General features: G+C 32.7%; 1 protein-coding gene across 1 annotated transcript in view; it reads right to left on the minus strand.

The window, feature by feature from the left end:
• Nucleotides 1-1284: 1284 nt before the first annotated feature.
• The window catches only part of LOC123519719 (dyslexia-associated protein KIAA0319-like protein), a 50826-nt gene continuing 46070 nt past the window's right edge, over nt 1285-6040 (minus strand). Inside the window, exon 17 of the mRNA XM_045281224.1 lies at nt 1285-6040. This exon is cut by the window's right edge and continues 230 nt beyond it. The gene's annotated coding sequence lies outside the window, so the exon portion shown is untranslated.

Consider the following 6040-nt stretch of genomic DNA (forward strand, 5'->3'; position numbering starts at 1 on the left):
CCTCTTCCATACTGAATATCCTTGGTCTGTCCTTTACTCATAATCTTAACTGGAAACTTTACATCTCATTTCTTGCTAAAACAGCTATGAAGTTAGGCATTTTGAGACACCTCCACCAGTTTTTCTCGCTCATCCAACTGCCAGCTCTGTACAAGGGCCTTATCCATCCTTGTATGGAGCATTCTTTGCATATTTGGGAGAGTTCCACTCACACAGTTTTATTAGATAGGGTGGAATCAAAAGCTTTTCGTCTCATTAACTCCCCTGCTCTGACTGAGTCTTCAGCCTCTTTCTCACTGCCAAAATGTTGTATCTCTTTCTATCTTTTATCACTATATCCATGCTAACTGCTCTACCGATGTTGCTAACTGCATGCCTTCCCTCCTCCTGGCGGCATCACTGCACAAAGCTTTCTTCTTCCTCTCCTTCTCATCCCTATTCTGTCCAGCTCTCTAACACAAGAGTTAACCAGTATTCTCCTCTTATGTACCCTAGTCCTAGCATTAACTAGAGTACATAAGAGGGGTTTTTGTTGCCCAGGACCTCTTTGTCATGGAGATCTTTGGAGGGTAAACCCATTTCCCTCACTCACTTTCTGCATGTGTTTCAGTGTCTGAAAGTAGAATCACATTTGTCCCAAAACATCAGAAATGTTTAAATAGAAATGGTGATTTTATTGTGGCTTTTCTTCAACCTGTATATTTTACACTTTGGCGGATCTACACTCAACCAAGTATATATATATATATATATATATATATATATATATATATATATATATATATATATATATATATATATATATATATATATATATATATATATATATATATATATATATATATATATATATATATATATATATATATATATATATATATATATATATATATATATATATATATATATATATATATATATATATATATATATATATATATATATATCACTTAGAATATAGGTTTAATATCATATAATTAATAATTCAACAGTTTTATGAATGTAACTAAGAAAATTAAGAACGTTAAAAACAAGGTAAGAGCAAACATAAATGCACAGCTATAGTATGAAAACAATATGTAAGTTTTGTTGTTCATGAACTTTGTCAGGAAAAAAAAAAAAAAAAAAAAAAGTTTAAGGATAAACAACAAACTTATTGAAACTGACAATACTTTGCTTACCATTCACTTGGAACTTGTTTTCTTCCACAAGTGTGCCATCCTTTTCACCCTTATCATCACAGGAAGTTTTGAGAAGCATTTCACTTTGGCATAACACAGGTGATGAATATGTAACAATTTATTTACTAATCACAGATCTGCACTTATATACAAACTTCACTATTCCATGTTAGACAGTAAGGATCACTCTTAAAATATAACATTCTTGACTAGATGTACATAGTATGTGTAAATTAGCAACATATTTTAAAATCTAGGATTCACAGCATAAAGTTCTCTTTAGGATTTTACATTCTAATCATTTAAGGGAACTGCCATGGCTCAATCTACACAAGTGCAGCCAATAGATTCTAAGGTGCAATGGCTAAAATTTTAGCTATGGTCTGAGCTAATGAAGAGCATCCACTCAGGGTAACAGTTTCCAAATGCAAAGACCAAAGTCTTCCCAAAGAGACAATGTGCAAGGCCTAAAGCATCACTGGAACCCAGATGCTAAAATCACACAGAAAAGAAATAAATTAATACAACAAGTAATCTAAAATGTAAAACAGGTAAATAAAATAAATATATAAATCCATCAATTTTGAATAATTTCTTAGAATAATTTTAAAGAAATATCAAAATAAGAAAAAACACAAGGCCAATAATGGAAGCAGACTGTGGAATGAAGGTAAATCATGGAATATTGAATGGAATGTTGATTCATCCTAAGATCACAAATGTCTTAAAACAAGAAGCAAGGAAAAACTTAATACCAGTTTCTAGTTCCAAAGTTTTCTTACAAAGAAGCCATGACACCACAACACTTTTTAATGAGTGGAAAATCTCAGAATATATTTGTATACTGGATTCAAAGCTGATTTCAAATAATAGCAATAACTACATAAACATACATACATTATATATATATATATATATATATATATATATATATATATATATATATATATATATATATATATATATATATATATACAGTAAAAATGTGTCACATTTGTTGGATCATCGGGATGTAATATGTCAATGCTAGCCGGAGACCTAAAGTTAAAAGTTAAAGTTGGTTGGTTTTAGTTCTGGCATCCATCACATCTGATGTTCTCCAGAATGTCAGCCAGGTGAACCCAACTCCCCACTGTGGTGCTCCAACCACAGCAGTAACCTCTCAATAAACAGCTTAAACTCACCAGCCCAAGCAAGACTCAGTTTACCGACCTTAGCAATAAGAAGCCAGCGCTTTACCACTGTAATGGCTTGTACTTAAACAATTTCTAAAATATTATATAATATCGATGTTACAAATAAACAACAAATATATACAAGTATATATTCTCTCTGTAGTTATTTGATATACAGTAAGTCGTCCTCATACAGTACTTCATTATACAGTAAATTCACAGTTACGGTGTTTGGTAATTATTACCCTCAATTCTATTTACGGTAAGAAAAATTCACAGATACGGTATCCGCTCGTGTTTTGTTTACACCGTAACATGGCACCACCAAGCTGGGCTACCACCACAACAATCAGTCTCTTCCTGTGTTCCCCACTGAACACAAATGAAATCCTTACGATGTGTTTTTTGTGAATATTATGAGTAAGGGCTGAAATCCCTACTGTCCCTTAGCCTCGGGAGGGACATCACCTGATACAATATGTGGTGAGTGAAAGGTAAATAATAACATTGTGTTTATTTCTTTTGTGCAGTACTTTACATTTTTTATATGACTATTTTCATGTATTTTCATGTATGTGGGGGTGACTTTCGACGTGCTGGAACACATCCCCTATTATTACATGTTATAATGGGTTCGGTATACGGTAATTTCGATTTGCGGTAAGGTTTTCAGGAATGCATATGTACCGTATAATGAGGACTTACTGTACTAGAATATATGACTGCATAATCTCAAACACTTGGTTCTGGGCACAATGCTTCAAATCATTGCAAACAACAGATAAAATAGGCAGAGTAAATTATTGTAATATAATCTTCATACAACAAAAATCAATGTTCAATAAATGATGCAAAACTTGGATAAAAGGACTTACAAATGTAATATTAAGTGTAACTAATGTTGATGAAATCAAGTTACATATAACTGGCACCAAAAAAGATCTCAAAATTTTCAGTCAATGTCGTGCCTGTGTCCCATTTAATTAGTTTAATCTGGCTACGGCTACATTGGGAGCAGAGCATACGTTTAACCTAGAAATAGGTAATAGTTGTATGCCACCATGGTCTGTTGTAAACAGTGTCTGTTATATCACAATCAGTTAAAATGAAAGATAATTGTATTTGCTACCTATGCAAACAACACTAAATATTATTTTCATACCTTTGACCACTGACCATTATTAAGCAAATGTGGCAAAGCTTTATAAGCATATCATTGCTATTATTTCTATCATTTTCAAACCTATCCTTGACAGATGACCTGCATTACTTTGTACAGTGTAGAAAATACAGATGAGTTGTATCTATGATAATACAGTAATGGCCTATACACAACCTTGTGTCTTGTCATGGTACTTCATGATTTGCCTTTTCTGATTTCCTTTAAATCTTGAATTCTACATTCAAAAGGATTATAAATATAGAGAATGCAGACAAGCATGTCTCTCAAATCTCTACTTCACTACATCAAGCTTCTCAACCAGCTTGTCTACTTTTTACAATGTCTAGAATTATAAGTTAAGACTGAATAAAATTATTTCATATGCATACTGAGGTAGAAGAGCAAAGTGTTACATAGTCTGTACAGAGTCAAGTAATGGATAAAATAGCATTCAAAGTTTAAACACTGCCAAGATCTGGTGCACCAGAAGAATTGCTAATAGATTTTCATGCTCCAAACTATTTCTTGTGATGTTTCTGGAATTAGTTCCCACCAACTAAATATTACTGCAATCTGATGAAAATTACTTTATTTTTAAGGCAAAAGTGTAAATAAAACTATAGAGAATATACTTTTGAGTAAATTAAAAGAAGTATGAAAAAAGGATGATATGGAAAAAAAAAATAAATAAATAAATAAAATAAATAAATAAAGAAAGAAAAGGGAACTCGTGTCCTTGGAAGATGAGCCTGATGAGAATGTGACCAATACATATAGTATGTCACAAATTCAACCCCTTTTTCTTTGCTGTAGATTGAAATTTTTTTTTTTTTTTTTTTTTTTTTGCCCTTAATTATGGTGAGTAAACAACTGCACACTAGGACCAGATGCATTGAGGCTAAAATTTCAGATATAAACACTATGAAATCAAGATGGAAATTATACAGTCAGTGTGTTTGTGATTACAACTCCTGCCAATGTGAGTGTCACATTGCACAAACTGGAAACTTACCCATTCTTGGTATGAAGAAATCTGCTAAGAGAAAGTAACTACAAGGCCACATAGGTTAATCCATCATGTTTTCAGATTAAAGAACAATAAATTAGGTATGTGATATATTGGCAAGTTACCTTTGTAGCTGTGTTTGCTTTAAACAAAGTGTGATGTGCAATGCCTGGAAAATACACAGGCAACGAATACGTAGTACAAGTGTTAAGTTTCACTAGAAAGGTGAAACACATAGAAAAAAATAAGCTGTTTAACTATTGCAATGAAAAGACCAATGAGCAATGAGCAATGAGGGACATAAGAACATAAGAAAATTAAGGAAGGTGCAAGATGCCATCAGGCCTACATGTGACAGTCCTTGTGTGAATAAAACTACCTAAATTCACCTATCATCCCTATCCATATGTTTCTCTAATCTTTTCTTAAAGCTCTCTATTGACTCAACACTAACAACATGAGCCTGTTCTATTCATCTACTACATTGTTACAGAAACAGTTCCTTCCCATTTCTCTACAAAACCTATATTTCTTCAGCTTGAAGCCATTATTTCTGGTTCTATCCTGGCTACTGATCCTAAGAACTTTGCTCATGTATCCTTTGTTATAACCTCTATACCACTTAAATACTTCTATCAGGTCCCTCTTAATCTATGTTTCTCTAAGGAATACAAATTTAATATCTTTAATCTCACTTCGTAGGGAATATCCATAATTTCCTGTATCCTTTTAGACATTTTCCTTTGCACTGATTCTAATGGACCTATATCCTTCTTATGATGTGGGGACCAGAACTGTACAGCATAATCTAGATGTTGCCTAATCAGTGCAAAATATAACTTTAATATTACACGAGGATGTGCCTCACCACAACCATGGTGGTTGGCCGTCACAAAAATAATTTTTAGTTATTTTGCTGTACACTTTAACTTTCTCTTGATACCTTGTTGTCAAAAATTTTTGGGTGGTCCATCACCATGCTTGTGGTAAGGCACACCCTGGCTTCCCTCATTACTCCATTTTTTCACTAGTGTACTCATTGTGTTTCCATGGCAATACTAATATAACATTTCTTTTTATTTGTTTTGCCATTCTAGTGATAATCTAACATTCATACTATGCAATCATGAGAAGTAGTTTTCAAGGCATTGCACATCAACTCAGTACAGCACTGTTTAAAGTAGCAAATACAACAGTTTTGTTAGCAGAAACAAGGAACAGTGACAACAGATAATTTTTTTCTTATCTCAACACGTCAAACACAGAATCCTCTATGATGTGCTTTTAAAAAAATATGAGTGGCTAATTTAAGTTACCATGTAGTTAATAACTAGTTGTTTTCTCCTGGCAGATTCTTTCAAATACAGAAAGAATAAGTTGGTAATTTGTAATATGTGTCACTTAAGTCAGTGGGAGCTTCACTGCAAATATTGCTGAGTGTAGTAAACTGATCATTAAGATTTCAATCCACTTGTGCTTAAAAGTATAATAAAAGATGCAAAATAACTCTTTCCCT

This window comes from Portunus trituberculatus, chromosome 46 (genome assembly GCF_017591435.1).
Source record: "Portunus trituberculatus isolate SZX2019 chromosome 46, ASM1759143v1, whole genome shotgun sequence".
Lineage (NCBI taxonomy): Eukaryota > Metazoa > Arthropoda > Malacostraca > Decapoda > Portunidae > Portunus > Portunus trituberculatus.